This window comes from Syngnathus scovelli, chromosome 7 (assembly GCF_024217435.2).
Source record: "Syngnathus scovelli strain Florida chromosome 7, RoL_Ssco_1.2, whole genome shotgun sequence".
Taxonomy (NCBI): domain Eukaryota; kingdom Metazoa; phylum Chordata; class Actinopteri; order Syngnathiformes; family Syngnathidae; genus Syngnathus; species Syngnathus scovelli.
This window is the reverse complement of record NC_090853.1, coordinates 7,132,599-7,154,959: the sequence shown is the minus strand read 5'-3', so window position 1 is coordinate 7,154,959 and position 22,361 is coordinate 7,132,599. Positions and strand designations below refer to the sequence as shown.

At 40.1% G+C, this 22,361-nt stretch overlaps 2 long non-coding RNA genes across 2 annotated transcripts in view; one reads left to right on the top strand and one right to left on the bottom strand.

Annotated features, from left to right (window-relative positions):
* The first annotated feature begins 970 nt into the window (after nucleotides 1-970).
* Nucleotides 971-22,361, top strand: part of LOC125972786 (uncharacterized) — a 31,715-nt gene continuing 10,324 nt past the window's right edge. The window contains exon 1 of the long non-coding RNA XR_007482917.2: nucleotides 971-1,478. This is a non-coding gene — a long non-coding RNA (uncharacterized lncRNA). The remainder of the gene's footprint in view (nucleotides 1,479-22,361) is intronic.
* Nucleotides 1,159-20,396, bottom strand: LOC137840478 (uncharacterized). The gene is made up of 2 exons (XR_011087154.1): nucleotides 20,104-20,396; nucleotides 1,159-2,313 (listed from the first exon to the last, which is right to left on the bottom strand). It is a non-coding gene; the product is annotated as an uncharacterized lncRNA (long non-coding RNA).

Sequence of the window (22,361 nt, the reverse complement as noted above, 5' to 3'; positions counted from 1 at the left end):
TTAAACTCAGGCAAATTGTGACCATGGGGCATCCAATTTGGGGTTATGGCAGGACTTTGTAGAGTATTGGGACCCTCGTCGGGATCAGCCAGCCTCAGACAATGGTTGGGGTCAGAGGTCCTTAAAGACTTGGGGTGAGAGGGCTAATGACTCAGTATTGAACTGGGAGGAGCCAGCAAGTAGGTTACAATGTTTCTGACAATGCCAAAGAAAGAATTCTCCTCTATGTTGTTCAATTGATGCAGAAGATCTTTTGAACTCTCCCTGTTTACTCCCCCCTTCTCTCCTTCACTCCATCAGCTGATACAAGCTGGGCACGAGCGACTCTGGCTTGTCCAAGCTGTGGCATTGACTTCTCTTTATGTTGACCTATTGCTTCACATAACCTCTGACCTCACTGGGTCAAGTCTGCAGCCGTTTGGACCTCCTCCACCTGGACTTTATCGCCACCCATCAGACAGTCCGGATGGATAGGTCTCCCCTCAGGATGTCAACAGGATTACATTGTTGTTTCAGAAGAGGGACCCCGGGAAGTATAATATAAGAAAAATATGGGCAGCTTCCTTTTATTCTGTACATGAAATATTTATTCAATCAGTTTTTGAATAACCAATTTATCTCATTTTCCATATTATGACCAATGAGTTCGCTGATTAGACTAAGTAGGCTTTCAAAGATGCAAGCATGAACCGGATCAACCAAACTCCACATTTGATTCCGCAATAAAGGGATCATTAAGTCAAGCTGCCCAAAATTTAATGTCACATTTACTATCTAAATGATTCTAGTGATGTTGAATTGACATTTGAGTCTTGTTTGAATGGGTAAATAAAGAGTCATTGTTCTAGTGGTGGTGTGTAACTTTACTACACGATTCAAAGGTCAAGTTTTTGCAAAGTGGTGTTTTATCATTCCAAGAATTTTTAGACATGGAAGGAAATATTCTTCACTCCCGGGTGCTAAAGATGAGGGGTAGGGACAGACTGAACCGTGATCGTGCAAGGGAGGAAGGCACGGACAAGAAAGGAAGTGAGTGTTCATTACAGTGTGTCTCTCAGTTGTGAGCATGCCCAGTAGAGCTCGCCTTGAAGCCCGAAATCCAGCCTCTATATTTGAAGGGAGGCTGCATATACTTTTGTTGCCCCTCACTCGCTCTCCTTTCTCTCACTCTCTACCTTTCCTCCCTCAGTACCTCCCTCCCTCCCTTTCTTCCTGTTATTTTAATTTTATCCTGTAGTATTTGGACAATTGTGTGCTATGGCTGAGGAAGAGGATGTGAAACCTAGTGGAAGACAGCAAGAAAAAAAAAAAAAAAAAACCTAAAGAAAGGATGAGGAGAGAGTTTATCCTGTTTTATCCTCTAGCTCACTCCCTCCTTTTGCCACCTCAGACCAACTTCAAGAGGCTGGACGTGGAGTTTGAAATCTGAGAAGTGAAGCAAGATGAGGAGGGTCTTACCGCCGCTGTCTGCCGTCCAGGTCAGTACCCAGAAAATAACAACTACTCATATCCATTACCTGCTTGTAATCATTCTGAATTAATTTCCTAGTAGTAGTGCAAATAGCTGCTGAATGTTATACAACAGAACAAATAATAGAATCTGCTCTGTTCTTCCAGTGCCCAGCATGCTAAAATCCTTGTTTGCATGCATACACGTGTTCAGGGTGGACAAACTCACCAGATTTGAAGCACGTGGATGAGATGAGGGGGAAAACTCAGATGTACAGTTTGCTGAGTGATCACGTGGGAGACTACAGCACAGGTTAAAATGGAGATGAGCATTTTGCCTTTCTGTGTTCAGTTACAAAAATATAGTGTAGACTATGTAATTGTATTTGCAGTTTGGTTATGATTGCTTGATAGGCGAAATCAAAATGATTTGAAATTATTTACATTCAGAGTTTTCTTATAAAGGGAATAATATTGTTTACTTACTGTAAGGTAGTAGTTGTATTATTAATAATGCAGTTTGAGACGTCTCAGTCCTAATCCAAAATCTCCTAAATCCATTAATGTTATTTGGTTTGGTCATTGTGAATTTACAATATTAATGTCTGTAAATGGATTATAATAGATTAGCTGGGGATTCCATTTTCACAATGGTACACTTTTATTATTGCGGTCTCGATGTTGACCTCTCGAGCAGCTCACCCGAGCTTTGTTTGTCCTCTTTCAGTGACACCCAGTCAGGTTTTGTCTCAGTAGCTTTTGCAGCATTCCTTGCCACTGACAACTAGATGACAGCATTGGCCTCCTGGGGACTCATTGGCGGCAGGTTTATTATTCCTGGGATTTGGAAGTGGGCCAAACCACCTAAAGGGAACCAAACAGTTAAAGCAGGATTATATAAGTGCACTTTGTAGCAAACCTCTGCCAAGGCCAAACAATAATGACGGCTAGGCCAGATTTCTCCTTCTGCGGTTAGCACTTTTTACAAAAGGCCAGGATTTAGTGTACTACTGATTACTTATGGCAGCTGAGTATATTTAGTGATTTCTATATGATTTTTTTTTTGGTAGAGTTAATACTGCTGCACATTGGGCAAATGGGCCTACATTGGAACAAGCTGTGACTCTTTGCCTAATGGCTATAGTGATTTTCCATCTATTTTGTTTCACGAATTGTGCAGGCAGATTTCAGCCGTGGTACTCTGGTTGGTAATCATCGGTCTAATGCGGTGGCGCTACACCGGGATAATGGGAAAGCTGTAGCCCCGTCGGAAATCTGCGTAGAACCTGTTAAGCCTCTCCAGCATTTTACTTGATATTCAAAAATACATCCACCCAACCAGAAATATATAAATTATATTTATAAAAAAATATATATATATTTCTCAGCACCTCGAGGCCATCTTCAGCCCCAGGAGAGAGAAAATCCTGGAGTCATCCCTGTATGAGCCAAACTAATAACTTATTCATAGTTAATTTACATTTATGCATTTTCTGGACTACCAATTTGAAATACTTCGAAAACAGTTCATCATTTCACAAGTTTTTGTCAGGTGTCATTGCCGAGCGATCTCGTGTTATTCTAAAAAAAATAATAATAATCCACTGTGCTGCTTGGTGTTACATTACTGTTATGTCTTAAAAATGAAAGGACCTTATTTTTAGAGCTGTCAGAGGCTTTCATTTGATTTTACATGTCATGTTTTAGCTGAACCTTTCGGAGGTAATCTATTTGAACACCAGGTTTAGTCCTGTTTCTGGCAGAAAGATGTTTCCCATGCATTCTTCCCCTGGCTCCCACCAGTGAGGGCCAATCTAAGGCTCCATGATCCATCACGCGGCAGGCAGCCATGTTTTCTGAAAGGGCCGTGAACTTGTTACCTCCCTCGCCATGCCAGACTGAATGTCCCCCCACCCTCCTTTTTTCCTCCGACCCCTTTCTGTGGTCTTCCCTTCCCAACATCGTGGACGTATTGAAATAATTGGGCTGCATTCAGTGTGACCAAGTTCCCAGTGCAGCTTCTGAATGGAGATATCAAGTCTAGTGCTATGATTTCCCTTTGACCTCCCTTTCAGATTTTGTCCCATTGCCAAAGCCTGCCTCCCTCTGCGGTCGTGACAGGTCATCATCATGACTCTATCATCTCATTACAATGAAACTACAACCATGGTACATTATCATACACACATAGGGGGTCTACTGGCCTGGAGCCCTAGTCTAAAGACTTTTATTTCTCTCTCTGTTGTCTTGGATCCTCAATTCCAGCCTGTTCAACATGGCACACATTCAAAAAGGCAACCACAAGGGGCTTTTACAGAGTTACAGAGTTTAATGATCAGCGAATAGAAAGGAAAGCTTATGGGTTGCTGGATGATGGAGAGGCTGGCTCTGTATTGAGCCAAACAAAGCTTCAAGTGAGTTTTTTTTCCCCTCCAGAGGCAAAAGTAATTGAGATGTGAGAAATCACCACTGACTCTGATGCTCAAGAGTTTAGATGCAGAGATTTAATGTGAGCTCGAGGGGTTTAAGATAAAGAGGATTTTTGTTGCAAACTACAGATATAGAATCATTTTTGATTAATGATCAAACTGATTTACATGGTTGTGTGCTGTGTCTTTCTCCTCTCCAGTTTTGTGCTTTATTTTAAAGACTGCTCTGCTTTACTGTATTCTTTAACACAGGGGTGTCAAACTCATATTTTTGGCGGGCCGCATTGTAGTCATAGCTTCTTTCGGAGGGCCATTATGACTGTCAACCCAAATAAATGTATGAGCACCTCATATTATATACAGTTATAGCTATAAAACAAACTGACAAATAACTCGTTTTCAAATCAGACGAGTAAAAACTGGCCAAATATTTAAAAAAAAAAGATATTATTAAAAGTGAAGACAATTTGCAATTCTAGTAATGACACAAATTTGATGCACAATTTGTCTTCGCGGGCCATATAAAATGATGTGGCGGGCCATATCTGGCCCCCGGGCCTTGAGTTTGACACCCGTATTCTTTAACATAGGGTAATGTGTGTGTTTTGGAAATAGTACTTGACAGTGTGGGAAGTGAATTGATCTGAAGTTGGATGATGGAGCCATTGCACAGAGCAGAGTCCATACTATGTCGTATCAGCTGTCATGAGGTTGTTTGGTTTACTGGTTGAGATGTCAGTAGTGAAGTTCCCTGGGGTGACTAGATAGAGTTCCATCTTAAAAAGAAAACATTTAAATTTCGCTTCTCAATGTATTGGGGTCAGAAGATTAAATAAAAAGTGGTCAACAATAACATACAGACATGTTTTTGTTTTGCCATTTTATGAACTCTTGTCACTTCTCAAAATCTCAAATGGATATAGTAAATATTAATGAGTTGCTAGTGTTTTATCACCCACTCTAGTGTTTTGTTTTGTACATATTGAACTGTAGACGTGTGTGCGCGTCTGTGTGTTTGGGTACATGTGCGAGGAAAGCAGCGATAGTGAATGTTGATGTGTGTAAATAAGCATGCATGCAAATGAGCATTTATCAGTCCCCCCCCCAAAAAACAAAAACTATTGTGTTGCAAACTATTCTGCATGCAAATGAGCATTAATCAGTCCCAAAAAAATATTGGGACTTTTTTAATACCCCTTCATATTGACATCTGTAGTGACATTGGGCGTCAGATTGTAATCCCAGGTGGGCATGACAGGTAATGATTGATCTGAAAATGAGCCATTTTGGCCTGGATTCTCCCATTCCTGTCTGTCACTCTTTGCTTCCAGTTACATTTTCAGCCCCATTCATATGGTAATAGAGGTCAGAAGATGAGGGGGTTCTCACGTTCAATGTGAAGCTCGGCTCTTTGTTTAGCCACGGCTCAAGCTGCCGCCACTGAGGCCAGAGGTGAAATTGAATTCAGATGAAATCCCCTGTGAGTCTGGTCTTGCTCTGCGCTGTGTACAAGGACTGGCCTGGCCTTGATGAAGGCTGAAGGGGCAATTAACACTGGGTCCATACAGTAAGAAGTTGTTGCATTTCTGCTCTTTGGATGAGTATTTACAGTCATGGACATGGCCATGTGCGCTTTTGCAGATAAAGCCTTCCTTATGATTATGAGCCAAAACTTGAAAAGGTGGCATGGAGGCGCACTGGTTAGCACGTCCACCTTACAGTTCAGAGGTTGTGGGTTTGATTCCTCCTCTTTTACTAGTGATGATTCACAAATGAATTATGATTCATGATTTGTAATGCAGTGGAAATTTCTGATTCAGTTTGAGACTTAATCTACTATTCTACTATTCAACCATGTACTGTACTCACATTATTGTTAATCAATATTCATACGCATATCGATCAAAATCTTCTGTATCGGAATTAAACAAGTTCGCCGTTAATCATGACAAGTTCACTCAATCAAGCTCTGAAATTTGAACATTGACACAAGTACAGAGAGTACATATGTTCTACTCTGGTGGTTGCAAGTGAATACTTCTCACAAATAATATCAAACAGCTTAAACAGATGGGACTCAAATGGATGACACTAGTCCAAATCAAAATCCTTTGTCCACAAAAAAGCGCTTGATACCAATTGATCAGAGCTCAGAGGTTGCGGAACATTATCTAAACGCACAGTGACAATCTTTGCAGTGCAGTCCAAAATTTGGTGTGAAAGGCCGCTTTGTAAGAGACTACAATGTCCTGTTAACTGGAAGGATTTGTTCTTTGTAGAAAGAACCAATGCTGCCTGCCTTTTTAATGCTCGCACACTGCAACGTTGGAAGCAATTACAGAGCAGTCACAGAACAAAAAGTAAATCCTTCCGTTCATAAAATCCATTTCTTTTAAAACCTTTAATCCCATAGGTAGTGGGTGTGATGGGCTATGAAGGTTGGGGATTTTAGAATCGGGCCTCTTGGCTACATGTGAGCGGGTCATGTTAAGGGCACATTTGAATTGTTATGCATACCTTTCTTTTTTTGCTTCATATTGCTCAATTTTACTAATGCATCTGGTTTTAGGATTCTTGCAATGTTTGAAATTATCATGGGCGTTACTAATGTCTGTCACTTTTTAATAGTCCAAAAAAAAAAAAAAACCACACTGCACATACTGGTGTGTGTGTGATTATAGTTAGTTTCCTGTGGAAGGAAGACATGTTTCAAAATGTGACCAGAATGTACTCATGACAAGGGGCTGAAGGAAAGGCATATTTATTGACTCTGTTTTTTGGGGAGAGGTTGGAGGGGGGGGGAGATTGCTCATTCACTACTGGCTTTGGGCCAAGGACCACAGCGAATGTTTATTTTGAAATGAGGCATATGAGATGAATATATGAGCAGAAATCTATATTTCGGTCTTGTCATGTGTACATGTTCCAACCTAAAAGCAGAGTTGAGAAGAATCAAGAAATTAGTAACTGATTTTGTTACACTGGTTGGCAAGTCTGCCTCAGTGTTTATGGGTGCAGGGTTTGATTCCAACTTCGGCCTTCCTGTCTGGGATTTGCATTTCTCCTCCCACGTTCTGAAAAACATGCATGGTAGGCCAACTGTCCACTCCAAATTGTGCGTAAGTGTGATTGTGGGTGAAAATGTTTTTGTCTCTACGTGCCCTACAATTGGCTGGTGACTAGTTCAGGGTGTACTCTGCCCAAAGATTGCTAGGATAGTCTCTGGTACGCCTGCAACCTTCGTGAGCAGAAAGCGGTTTGAAAAACAAATAAATGAAACTGATTTTTTGACTTTGTGATTTCCAAAGTTTGCAATTTAGAGACCTTTAGTGGTAATTGCATCCTTTAATACAGGGAATTTTTAACTTTTATTTATTTATTTATTTTACCAAATACACATACGACATTACCTAAAACATTGTCTGTATAGGATTTCTGAAAATATATCAACTTAAAAACTTGTTGCAGCAAGTAACTGGTAAAACTTTGAAGAATACATTCCACTTATCACAAAGACAATGTAAAGCATCTACTTTTAACTAACATTCTCCATAAATGTGGACACCAGATGTCAACTCTTATCATAAGAGAAGATGAGGCTGTTTCCAGTTCAAGAGACTGGAAACACTGATTTATGCCTTGTCCTTTTTGATGCTATGGCATCTACTTTTGCAATAAATGTGACACGGATGACTGGCACATAACTGACTGGCATCGGATTGTAATGAAAGTAAGGGAGCAGCCCAGACTGCAAGGGAAAGCGCAGTGAGAGAAAATGTGGCTTATGAAAATGCTGTAAATTAAACCTGAGCAGGCGAGGAAAGGAAGCAGACTATCCCCAAGACAACCTTATTTCAAGGTGTAAAATTATGGCAGCCCCCCCTTCGAGTAACAAGTAATTATTTTGGTGGTCAGCCGATGTCTCCAAAGCCTTCCTGCTAACCACATATGTCCACCTCCCTCGGGGAGGCTGTGTGATGCTGCTCCACTTTGTCTCGCTGAAAGGAAAAAGGGACAGTCAGGCGTACCTGCACATCAGATCCCAGAGGCAATTGCTCCTCGTGGTCTGTAGACGATTAGATTTGCTTTACGCTGCAGGGTTTACTACCCAATTCTGATTTCTCGGCCAATCATGTTTGTCTGTTTACATCGGCTGCGACTTATTCAACAAATTTAAAGACGACTAAAATAAAGCTATTGTACCCATACCATCATGGAGTAACAGATTAACATGCACACAACACTATCAGTAACTATGAGTGGAAAAAGTCACCTAATGGCAGTTTTTTAAAATCTTTTTAAAATGCCATAATGTACCACAAGATGGCACCAAAGCACCGTCTATTATGAAAGATGTAAATTGGAACTGTTGTTCCTCTTGGCTTCCTTTGGCCATTAAAAACGTAGGACCTTGCTGCTCCATATGTGCGACAGCAGAATGTGCAAGATATTTCGGTAATTTCCCGGAGAGAATGACTTGTGGTTCCGCACTGTGCATGCATATAATGCGACCCCCCCTAAAGCAACAGCATGTTATAATTTTAGCTCATAATAGGAGTAGAAAAAACACATTTCATCACACACTGATTGGTAATGAGAGAATAAAATGGCCCTTTCATTGGCATGACAACTTTAAATGAAGGACTTTAGAGGCCTACTACATTGCTACACTAATCTTATGTGCTCCACGGAAAAATACGCAGTGCTGTATTTCATTTGGGTTTGATAGATGACGATGGAGATCTGCTTATTGTTTTCAATTAGCAGCCAATTGTTTCTTTAGTTCTTTGCGCCGATCGCATTTATTTTTTTAGTCTTGCCATGTTTTCTCATTAGGGCTGCTTTGATTTATCTGCTTACTATAGAAACTTGTTTTAGTTCACCAAGACAAAATGTAGTTACGATGTTCAATTTCATGCAAATTGTACTTGAACAAACGTGAAATAAATTATTACTACTTATATGTCACTCTTTATTAAATGTAACAGCCAGCCAATCATTTTCGGTTGCCAATAGAACAAAGAAAAAAATCATTCATACTCTCACCCAGGCACAAGTCAACTGAGAAATGTACAGAGGGTGTCAAAAGTTAAAGAAGGTCAGCCAATAAATCTTCAGAACACTAACAGAGTCAAAATAAATGTGAATGAGGATAAATGGGAAAGAGAATAGAAATGAGTTACTTTATATGTCATGGATTGACGGATGGACGGACAGATGCAAGATTTTTCAGTAACAATTCTGAACAGCAGTCCAAAGTGTAGCATGTCTTTCGCAAACAATCACTTGAATGAGAAAAGTGATATAGAAAACAAATGTATTGATTCTTTTTATCCTTCTAATGTGTTTTTCATCATTAAAGTTTAAATTCAATACATCAAGGATGTGTTTATCGCAGCTTCAGCTCCAATTGTCAAATATAAAGCAAATGATAATTTTGACAAAACAGCCATCCCCGCTTACTTGTTTTTAGAGTAGTGTTTTCGAAAACGGTGCTTGTAACATTTAATTAAATTGGAATTAAATTGAATTCAATGAATTACTTTTGAATAGAAACTAATTAAATAGCTAGTCAGGTGACTGACTGGTTTAACATCTGCATAACCCCCAACATAACAAATGCCAAAAGAATTATGCACATGCATTTGGTTTATTTTTATTTCATGATTTTTTTTACTCAAAGGTTTAATTCAACATTCATGGGAAAATAAAGGACGGAATGATGGAGAGTAGGAAGAGACAGAGAGCTCTATATTTCCAGGCAGCACAGCTGCGTTCGAGCATAAAATCTGGTGTATCCGAATGATTTTCATGATGAGACAAGCCTTGATGCACTTGTTTGGTTCATTTCTCTTTACAGGTATTGTCAATTTCTTCACATGTGCGGGGCATACAAATTCATCAAAATTACGTTCCTCGCATTCCCGGGTGTAGAAAAAAAAACAAGACACTAGTCAATCGTAAAGTGCCTAGGCACAATAGGTTGCAATAAATAATAATAGACAGCAGACATCTATGGAACTACTGAGGGTATAAAAATACCAAATATGAAAGGTGCCAGCTCAGACAAAATAATTCTGCCTCTCATTGAGAAATAGGAAGGGCCTGACCCTGTAGAAAGGTGGATGAGAGGTAGAGAAGTGAGCAAGGGTAAAAGAGAGAAAGAAATTGTCAACACAATGTTTGAACGCTTACGCCTCACTTACGGCTATCTTCCACCACTCTTGTTACTTTCTCCCTCAATTTTGAAAGCAAGTCTCTTTACTTAAAAGTTTACTGTACTTAAACCTTGGCTGCTTTTTGAATTATTGTTGTTCAACAAGATAAGTACTATTTTATTAGTTTCATTTTGATACACACCACAATTGCAATGTCATGTTTATTTTTTTTCTCTACAGTTGTAAGAATAGAATAGAATAGAATAGAATAGAATAGAATAGAATAGAATAGAATAGAATAGAATAGAATAGAATAGAATGTGGAAACATTTTAACCACAGTGGGGAAACACACACAAAAATACATCTATGTGCAATTACTGTGGCAATATGTGGCACGCGCCATAGGAGTGTCGTGTTTTGATTTTAGTTACTAGTCTAACAGCAATGTTTGAAATAAGCATTTACTATATGTTTGTCAAAAATCCAACCGTCAAATATTGCTAACACAATTACGCTGTAAATCATTTTTTAAGCATGTGAAGCTGATAGAGGTTCTACAACGGTAAAAAAAAAAAATCAATAGAAAACAGTGTCTGCATTTATAAGGGGTTGATTGGGTAAGCTGATGACACACTGTAGTTTCTTGGTTGTACCAGCAGATGGGGAAAGTAATTGTCATTATTGGATATAGTGTGGAAGGTTCAATCAATGGGAGATGATGTGCATTTCAGTTTGTGTATATGTGTTTGTGTGTAATTTAAAAACACAAGATTCATATTGGCATTTATGAGAAGTGTCTAAGAGGTTTACGATTTCCAATGAAGTTATCAGCAACATGAATTTCTCTGACGTATTTTTTTAAATTAATGTACTGTTATGTTTAATAAGTACACAAACAGCTTGTTGTGTCTTATCCTAAAACAGGCACGTAATTATTGCAAATATTTAAAAAAAAACATATGTTTAGGGAACTAAAAGGAAATAATACATGATATACATTCTTTTACAAAAATATAAAACCAAAAAATGTGGCCTTCAAAATTACATACATTACGTTTTGAAAAAACATGACGTAATCTTTAGACTCCTTTTGACTTTGTTGAATGTAAAAAAAAAAACAGTGGTTTTGTGTGTGTTGCATGTAGACACAGAATTTTGACATACATATGCATATGCGTCCCCCACATCCGTGTCACATTACCTTCTACAGTGTAAGCGGGAAATGATTTCCTTCCCTCTCCGTCGTCCCCCTCGCAACCCCTCGCTCCTCCCTCTCCGGCCCCCACCGCCTTTCCCTCTGCTACACAGTGTAAACACAGTGTTCCAGAGGAATGTTGGACTCCCTGACCTCTATTGCAGTTCACTCGGTTCAGCCTGGCCGTGCTGTGCTCCGGCATCAGCAGTAAGCAAGCAAGCAGCAGCCCCCTCCCGCCTTCCACCCTGTGCTTCCCCCTTTAGAGCCCCTTCATCCACTCTCCCTCTCTTCTTCCTCCTTGCACCACCTTCTCATTCTGCCTTGGCTCCTCTTCCTCCTTTTGTCAGTGACCTTAAGCCCCAACCAGTCTCTTCCCAGTGCCCATAAGCCTTTATTTTTTTTTAAATTCCATCTTGTCAGAGTCCAAGTGATCCCTGTCTCAACTGACTGACTTGAGCAAAATGGGGGCAATGCTTCGCTGAAATCTGCAAAATCTGCAAATGGCTGCAAATACACACCTCACTCTGAAGCCATCTTAAATAGGACACCTCTTCCCCCTTCATCCCCCCCACAATTTACCTTACAGTGAGTTCACCCTCACATCGTTCTGCAGTTCCTAGAAACAGGATACAGCTTGAGGTTGTAATATCTCAGAGCTGTGAGGGGACCGCGGGCTAAGTGCATCCGGCTGATCAGCGGTTCGATTACAAAGGTGTCAAGAAGGCCACAGCAGTCTTGTTCGACTTGCAGTCTGCCTGGTTGCCACACTTAAATTGCACTTCAGTTCACTGGGTTTGCAGTTTGACTGAGATTATAAATAAATGACGCCAGTCATTGCAGGTCATGCTTCGCATCAGCCTGTTGTAAAAAAAGATGGTGCGTTTGTAATACATGCTGGTGTCCTAAGGGCTGCCACATCGCAGACGGTAGATCAGCAGATTATTTTTATAGCCCGGCAGCAGGTCAGCCTGCCTGACAAGCTGAACAGCAGGTTCTACCATCCTGTTGATTAATGAGAATTAACTTTCAACTCAAATTGACCTTTTGGAAACCGTAATCCTGCATTGATGTGTTCCAGAAGAAACTCAACTGTATAAATTCATTTTTTGCATCTTTTTTTTTTGTGCCGATGAGCGTCTTTTTTGTTTTTAACCAGTAATTACTTTTGTCTGTGATCCCCCACTATTAACATTGTCTTTGCCTAAGTGTCCCAAGCTGCTCTTCAGTGATACCAGAGAGGAGGGTTGTGCTCATCACTTCTGTTTCTGTTCATCTGAACATACTCAGTTTCACTCTTAACCCGTTGTTGTTAGCACTAAGCATCCATCTGAATTCATTGAAACGTACAGTTAACTTAAGATGAGGAATGATGTGTTCTGCCGCCCTCTGCTGGTAGTGTTGCTCTTTGCTGGCAGTGGTGCCATAAACACCTGGACAACTATTACAAAGAGAGGAATGTTGTCCTCAGCTTTAATTGAAACTGCTGGAGAGGTATTCATATCAAGATTATGACTGTGGTTGTAGACGGCATTGATGTAAATCGATCGATCGATGGCTCGATCCATCCATCGATCGATGGCTCGATCCATCCATCGATCGATGGCTTGATCCATCCATCCATCCATCCATCCATCCATCCATCCATCCATCCATCCATCCATCCATCCATCCATCCATCCATCCATCCATCCATCCATCCATCCAGCCATCCATCCAGCCATCCATCCATCCATCCATCCATCCATCCATCCATCCATCCATCCATCCATCCATCCATCCATCCATCCATCCATCCATCCAACAATACTGCTTTAAGAGAGGCATAGCACACCCTGGATTGGTCAGCAACCAATTGCAGGTTAATTAGTATGCCGTACATGCTACATTTTTTTTGTATAGCACTCCTGTTAGATTTTGAAGTTCTGCCTCAGTCAGCAGTCTTTCAAAACTCACGTGGTTCAACTGCGGTAGAAATCGAACCTTTTCGTACAATAGTACTGTTGTTCTCTTTTCTAGCATTGATTTTTGCACAGTATTACTCCATGCAACAATAATGGTAGCGGGAGCTGGAAGTGCCCTTATAAAATGCATGTTTTTGCTAATTTTATCATTTGAATCTTGTTTGTGGAACGTTACTGACCTAAGAGAGACAACTAGAGTGGAGAGAATGTGCCGTGGAGAGAAGAGGAATGAGGTAGGGAGAGTAAGAGAGAGAAGCAGATGGCTCGAAATATAGCCTGCTAAATTATTCAGCTAGGCTGGAGTCTGGAGATAGATGGATGGATATGAGCTGGCAGTGGATGCTGCGAGGAAAGTGGCTCTAAACACAGTGATTGCCTTTTGAGATGAAGAGATGCAATTGCATCAGGACTGGGAAGCAATTCTTGCAGAGGAATTAAACATCATGTATTAAATGAAGACAAGCCTGGATGTGTATACAAGCCATATTCTAAACACATATACAGTATGTACACCTCGAACAAATTTGGGGAAGGTTTGGATTATTTGTTTATACTAATTGCTGTGATGTATCTTCTTTGTTTAGTTTTTGTGTATTTTGTTGTGACAGAGTTGCATTAATTCCATTTTTTTAATTTGTAAAAATCAGAAAAGAAGTAAATTAAAAGTGACCAGTATGTTTAGTGGGGAAATAAAATATGATTTATGCTCAGCATAAAATCTTTTGATGAATCCTCGCACAAACAGTTTCCTCCTGAATTTATGAATATGACATCATTGTATGTGGAATCAATAGAGGAACTTAAAAATATTTGCACATGTGCTTTGTTTCCATCATAGTTCAAATGTGCCCTCAGTAAATATTTACTCTGCATTACCAATTTTTTCCCCATTTGCTTTTGTGCATCATGATTCGTGTATGAATATACAGGACTATTCATAGACTCACATACACACACATACACATGCACACACACTCCAGAGAGGAGGGCTCCGGGGAAATAGAGTGAGGAAGCTACGTGCCTTCGCCAAGCAAGGTCTGTCTGGTGCCATGGAAACCGGTGCAGATTACCCCATCCTCTCTCAGCAAGCGAGGAAAAGTGAGGTGGACACTCTCACATTATGCACAACATGCACACATCGACTCTCATGAATGTATTTGTACTGTATGTGAAGATTTATAAGTTTTATTTTATTTAGCATCTAAAATTACACACATAACATTTTTTTTTCATTTTTCACTGATGCTAAAACTATCTGAATCGACAGGTTAGGAAGAAGGGGGAGGGGGTTTATGTGAATGTGAGAAGGCTGCCAGGTTAAGATGTGACACCCAGTCCATCTAAATAAATGTGGGAGATATTTCATGGGGGTCCTCTCCACGAGTCATCACCTTGTCATGGTGGAGAGGTTTGAGTGGCCTAATGATCCTAAGAGTTGTCTGGGACTTTACGCTCCTTGCAGGGTCACCCAAGGGAAACAAGTCCTGGATGAGGGACGAGACCAAGAATGGCTGGCTCTGGGGACGTGGAAAGTCACCTGAGCTTGACCTAGTGTGCAAGGCAGAAAAATTCACCTCCATGTAGCTTGTGCTCTATCTTCTCGAAGGTTTTTGGACTCTCTTCCACTGGAGTTGCCCATGATGAGAGGCACAAAGCAGGTATGGGCACATTTATTGGCCCTCGGCTTAGTGCCGATATACTGAGGTACATTTAGGTTCGGGCAATGACAGTCAGACCTAAAAGGGCACAATTGGGAGGAATGGCCCGAACGGTTAGAACCTGAGTGGTGTTTTGTTGCTGGACCTCTGTGATCATTACGGCTATTGTCTTAGCACAAGCACTTCAAATGCAATGGTGGAACGCTGTAGCAGCTCGGGGACGTTGGTGGTTCCCATCAAAGACAATGCATGTAGTACGTTAAAATTAAGTTATAACTTGCTCGTCCAAATTTTTCTTTTTTTTGGCAACACCAATGTGTGCAATCAATACAGAACATGCATCCTTGATATTCTATTTTTTTCGTGCCAACACTTTGACCACGTATTGTATTAATTTTAACATCGTCTTAGCATGCTACCAGTGGTTCATTGAAGTCTGCCTTATTTAATTGTTACATTGATGGTTTGATTTATGTTGCACTATTAGATTTTTTAACACACTGTAACTTTCGGTTGTGTGTAAAAGAGTGATACACCAGTCATTTTGTGCCCATGACATGCCATACTCACAAGAGCATTGCTTGTATAAATCAGAATACACGAGTGACAGAAACAGGGATTAAGGCCAAGCTACTAAATGTCAGCCTGCCGCTACACACAATTTATTTGACAAAACAAGTGGTTTGAAAAGGGCTAATTAACAAAAAAAAAAGTTTCTACTGTAAATGCAGCAAAAGATTGTCCAATACATGACAGTTGTAGTATTTCAAGAGACATGTAATACATGGATGAGCTTGGGGAATAAGTGGATTTAAAAGAAGACTCAAAGTAAAAAAAATAAGAAAATAAAAAATAAAATGTCCCAAGCGGCAGGAGACGAACAGAATATATATAGAGTAGGGCGGCAGCAAAAGAATGGCGGCACCTGAGGTCAGTAAAGACAGAATATATCCCGCGAAAGTGACTGAGGCACATTCAGCCATATCGCAGACACTCAAACTCGGGATGAACCCCAGCTCTTGCTCTCTTTCTCTCTTCTCCTCTCTGTGTCCTCATAAATCTTTACAGGCTTTTGAGCCAATTTATTATTTGCCTCTAGTCATATCAATTTCAACCCTTCATTCTTTTCTCTCATTTCTGCAGTCATTAACGGCGGCGATATGGTTGTAATAAGCGTTATTAATGTTCACATTATAAACACAAGCTTTCTCCTCAAGAGTCACACATCTTCCAGGATCACTGCCATGATCGTGATTTCCTGAATGCCTGTAGATACTACTGCGTGGAACGTACACAAAGCATCACTTTACGGTAATATGACATTGAATCTTATTATGCAGCATTTACTGTATATGATCTGTTGAAATCAGACAAAAGGTGTTTTTATCCTGCCAAATGAAAGCACATTCCTGCAACGTCATGGAGCATTTTGCAGTGTAGAATGCGGTCAGGGCCTGCTCAAGGACAGCATATGTTAGTGCATAGAACACTTCATTGCTTACACCGCTCAAAGTGGAGATCTTTCAGTTTATGTGCCATTGTCACGCACAAACTCCAGCTAGACTAATTTTAATTTCCTCCATGTCACGCAGGGTATACTCGGCATGCGCTCCCTACCGCCCTAATTTGGATTGGCCGTAAAACACTGGTTCCATCCAACAAGGGTGCACAAAGTTAAATGCACAATAAAGAAGGAAAAGACATATATAAATTGCCCTCGAGTATAAGTCGCATTTTTGAGGGAATTTATTTGATCAAATCCAACATCTAGAACAGACATGTCATCTTGAAAGGCAATTTAAAATAAAAATAGAATAGAGGCTAACGTTACATAAGCTTCTTTGGGTCCTTGAAAAGAGCTATATAAATTGAATGCTTGGACATATATTCCTGATATTTTACCCCTCTCATGTAGTGACACAATGCAACCAACTGTTAAAAACTTAAACTACACATAAAATGATAAACATTGTTAAAAAACACCCTTTTTAATATGTCATTCAGAATTTAACATGATCATCCCCATGAAGGCAGCTTGGTGTATTTAATTATTAGTATCTACTATAACAATATGAAAGTGTTGTCATGGAGTGCAGCCAACATATTGTAGCCTTCCATCTATCCCTCGGCAATAGGTGAAACAATAGTACGGGATGTTGAGGTTCCCGGTTTTATCCTATCTATTCATCACAGCAGCTGCACAGGCAAAAGGAGAGGCATCATTACAGTGAAACAGGGTCTGTTAATAGGTTTACTACGTGGGGGGCCAGCGTAGGGCTGACGAGAGGGGAGGGGAGGGGACAGAATCGGCAGGTGGACGATGCGAGGTCAAAGCTCAGGGAGGTGTTTTTTATCTGGGTGGAGCGAGCAGAGGAAAAATGGACTGCAGAGGACTACAAGATCTTAATTTGATGTTTTTTTTGTGCAATTTATTTCAATGTTTCTGGGATTTAAAAAAGTATTTTTTTATGTGTATGTAATTTTTACTTTGCATTTTGAATACTGAGGTATAATTACCGATAAATTTGTAATTGATTAAAAACAATGCTGTATATTAAACACAAACAGTTCAGGTAATCAAGTCATCATTGGGCTGCACGAAGACAACATTATTATTGTAAATAATCATTTAAACTATTAAAGTTAAAGTAAAACTATTAAACCTTCATAATCCTGCAAACATTATTTCTTACAAACCTGTATTAAGTATGAATCCATAAATAAAACATTTTCTAATGCTCACAAAAAGGGCGAAACGGAGGATTTACAAAAATCACTCAGAATTCATATTCTCAAAGAAGACTATGTCCTATAATTCTATTCACGTATCCCAAAAAATATTCAGAGCAAATGACAGCCTTTGCAGTCTAGTCAGTGCTTGCATAGCTGTACTATTTTTTCTTGCCCTTCTCAAGGTGATGCCATGTCTATTTGCCATACTTTGTGTCTGCCTCTACAGTGGAGGCGGGGTGAATTTTGGGTGTGGCCTGCAGACATTTCACTTCATATGATTTGCAATTGTGTGCATGTGTGTGTGTCTATTCCCGAGTGTCTGAAGGTCATGCCATCCCCATGCTCTGTTTCATGGAGGGCTGCCAATGCTGACGGCTGCTGTGCTGTGTGTCTGGCACACCTACTACCCCCCCCAAACGCCAACAGCCCCCATCACTATAGGGCATTGATTAAGTGAAACAGCTCTACCTCCCCTGCGGAGGACAGCCAATACCAATATACCAGAAACTCCATTCAGCCAATACCAAATCGAGGCGGTTTGTAGAGGCTAGGGACAAACCAGCAGCCAGAAAAGTGATTTTTTTTTTCCCCCTTTGGTGACGAAAGAAGGAGGTGGCGAGGGTGAAGGTTGGTGGTCGACAAATGCGGCGAAAACGAGAGAGAAAGAAAAGAGAGCGTGAAGGGTAATGAAGCACATTTATGACCGAGGTGCAAGTGACAATAGCAGCAAAGAAGGGCAACATTGAAAAGAGAGAGACAGAATCAAAAATGCCACAAGGAAACAAAAGAGTAAAGAGTAACGGGGACATGTATTCTGAGAAGTATTCATACTGACTTGTACACAAACAGAAATCTTCAGCTTTTTTTTTTGCCAGATTCTTTAATGAAGCTGTCAAAATGACATACGGGGCAGTAAAATCTAATGACAAGTAAAGAAACTCACTTTTCATGCTGAAGCCAGGAGAAAAGTTGAGCAAAAGGAAGTCATTTACAATTTAGTTTACAGTACATCTTTTTTTGCTGACGATTTACAAAAGTAGGCTACGTATGAGGGAAAACTACTCATTAAAATTCCAGTTTCTCCTTCAATGACATTTTAGTAAATGTCACAGATACATACACACAAAAAGTTTTATCACAGGCAATATGGCGTACGTAGCTTCTTGTGACTGCCTCTTAGTCAGTATGCCTCATCCGTCCTCGTTCCAACTGAGTACAGACTCAGACAAATTTTGTCCGTTCGCGTAATCCAGGTCAAGTGTCGACTAACCTCTCAGTCCGTCCGATAGACTGTTTCGTCACACTAACATGGAAGTCTGCCAAAGATAGGGGAAATGATAACACGCTCGCCTGTAATGATTTGGAATTTGTTCACTCAATCGATTGGGCATGGCATTTTAAGAAATGATTTATAATTTGAGGACTCGGATGATTTATTTAAAATGAAGTTCTGAGATCTCCCTGAGTCGCTGCCTTATCATGGTCAGTATGTTTTTATATTTTATATATATTGCACTTTTCCAAACAAGCATTTCACAGACCTATACATACAAAATTAAGAGAGGATAAAAAGGAAAACGAGAGAGACTATGAAGACAATGATGCAAACATAACACAACTGGCGCTAGAATAAAATAAAAAAAACGGGCATGGGAATGAAAGGGAGGTTAAAAAAAAAAACGCCTGATGATCATTTTCAGGCATTTGTTTGAAACAGTCCAAGGATTCAGCAGATCTAACAGATTATGGAAGACGCTTCCACAGAGTTGGAGCCAGAAATGCAAATAGACTGTCTCATTTTGATTTGTGGTTTGTGCAGGGGATGTATAAAAGGCCAAGATGTGCTGAGCAGTGTAGTAAAATGAGGAACAAGGAGTGAGTTCATGGAGTGCTTTAGACGCAAACACAAGTAACATACTTGGTTTTAAATTTTTCTTCTACCTCGTGGAGGAATGTGAGTAATGTGGGATCTTGGGTTGGTTAGAGATTAGAAATCGAGTGACTGTGTTTGAATAACTACGCGTTTGAGACAATACTGATCGAGGCAGGTGTAGGGGGAGTTACAGTAATCCAACCGGAAGAAAGATTAATGTGTGGATTAATTGTTCAAGCGCTGAAAGGGGAAAAACAGGTCTTATTCTAGCTTAAACACTAAAACCTACCTTTTTAACTCATCTTTTTGGGGAATTGTTGCCAGTTTGATACACATTTCTGGAATAAAACATCTGCTCAAATTGTATTTAATTGTATATGTAATTATGAATAATGAATGATGTTCTTTTATGTCAATGATCTCTCATAATGGGGATGGGCACCGCTAAGGATGGGAACTGATGATTTTTACGATTCTGTTTAATGATTCAATTCTTTATCGGTTCTCATTTGGGAGACCAAAAGAAGCACATAAAGGATTATGATCATTTTGTTTTATATGTATTGCAACTTTGTCCAAATATGACATTACAAACCTAAGAGTGAAGAATGCAAAGATTCTCCCACAATAGAAATCATCACCTACCGAAAATCAGGGGCTTGTACAGTGGCAAATGGGTGCTGGCCTTTAATGACAAACTTTGTCACGGCACGATGACATTCTTCAGTCCTTTCCTTAGATATTTTGCTCCTCCCAACTGAATGGATAAGCTGCAACAGTGCTGCTGGCGTATGAACCAGTCAGACGGTGTCTCTGGTCGTCATCTAAAATAAAACACAAGACGTGATTTGCATGACAGATTTTACAATTATAGAAATAGAGCTAGCACGAAAAGCAGTGTTAGTTGCCTGCAGTAAAACTGCACGTCCGGCTCGGGCTAATGTTGCTGCGGATCAAACACATGACATTCCGTTAAAGTAAAGTCATGCTGCATGTACAAATGCTTTTGCATATTAGGGGTATTTCCTCCCTTTGGGGCGTTCCCGATTGACCCACTTCTGCAACATTGCATGGTCATAAGGGACAGTTTCTGGATTGTTAGTGGTCCCCACTTTTTACGAAGGAGGGCCAGAGAGTGTGTTTCAATTTAAATTCAATTTCAAAAATGGTTAGACCCAACTTCCTGGGTTGGTCCGATTTTTAACCCAAATCATGTTTAAGTCAAGTTAATTTGATGTATATAGAACACAAAGATACCTTATCAATACTTGCATACAAGTTATTCGATGCATTTGTGATAAGTTTGAGGAAGAAGCAAAAGAGGGTACACAATTTAAGTCAAATACACGGAACATTAAAATATGGGGTGTCTGTGGGTCCTCCAGGAACTAAAGATTCCGCTATTTGAATCCCACCCTGAGTCATGTGTCGTTGTGGCTTCATACGAAAATTGGCTTCAAATTGCCGAACTACACTGTGAAAATAAATTACAGTAGGGGTATTATAAAATAACAGTGAATTATCCCCGCTGCCAGTAATTTACTATTGAAAGTGCGGATGTGTGTGTGTGCGTGTGTGTCACATATACCAGACAGATGAACAAACAAGAATGCATACTGTCTGGCTTATTTACCTCCAGGCTTGTCTGCATTTTACTGAGTGACATTGTTTTATCCTAAGCCTTAAATCACTTTTTAAGCTTACCGACGTGATGTTTGCCTTGAACTAGCGCTGCCTGTGTTTGTTTGTTTGCAACTCAAGGGACATGCCCTTTAAAACTTATTTCATTTTCAGTTGAGCCTCTTAAACTGGGTGAAGTATTTTGCATTTAAATCATTTGGTTCGTTTTTGACAAGTTTCGCACAGCCCAAAACATAATCGGAATCATTTTTTGGATTCTGGTGAAATTGAATGTAAGTCTCATGAGGTCTTCTGAGGTCTTGCACATAGTCTGTGCTCAGATTTATCCAATTGGAGAGTAAGGTATATTTGTCCTGAATGTGATTAGGTCAAGTTCTGATTTGTATGAGCATGGTGCAGTGGCCACGGAACAGGGGACATAAGCCCGAAGCTGTTTTTTACTATGGTCAAGGAACTTTGGTATTTGTTGAGCAAAATTCCACCAGGAATCTGGTTTAACACAACTATGGAAACTTTGATGTGACTTTATGGGTGAACAGTAGGTCAGCCTATGTTTTCATTTCCAAGACTTCAAATTATCTTCACTTTTGCCTCTTCTCCTAACTCCATAACCTGAGCAGACATGAATACGCTGAACACACACAAGCATGCATGCACAACGTCACACACACTCCCATGCTGATGTTGCTGCCCAAGACAGGTGATGCACATACGTAGAATGAGACGGCTCCACTGGGACAACCTAGACGCAGATTTCATGCAGCAATTTTCTGCTGAGCTTTCCATGATTTACATTCAATGTGAACTGCATGTTTTGCATGTACAAATCAGTTCATTTCCCCCATCTTATCCATACATGACCAGTGGGCATGAATGTAATAAAGCCTCTTTGCAATAGGCTAAAAAAAATCATGCAACTACATTTCATGCTAAATTCAGGTCTTTTCAACACACTAAAATTGCTATTTGGTGCTCAAAGCACTTTACAGGACACATAGTGTAGCTATGCTTACACATCAAAACTGAGTATCAAACACACGCAGTTATTTCATTCCATGTAATGCCATCTCTGTAATATGTTTGTGTTGTATCCAGTTCCCACTGCCATATGTTATCTGAAGCACATCTTGCTCTGGCAGGCACTCAGTAGCCTGCTGTTCTCAGGGCTCACCTCTCCTTGTCCAAACAAAAACTGTACTGACCAGCGCGCACACACATGCATGCGCATACGCACGTACACAAACACACATCACAAAGGAATA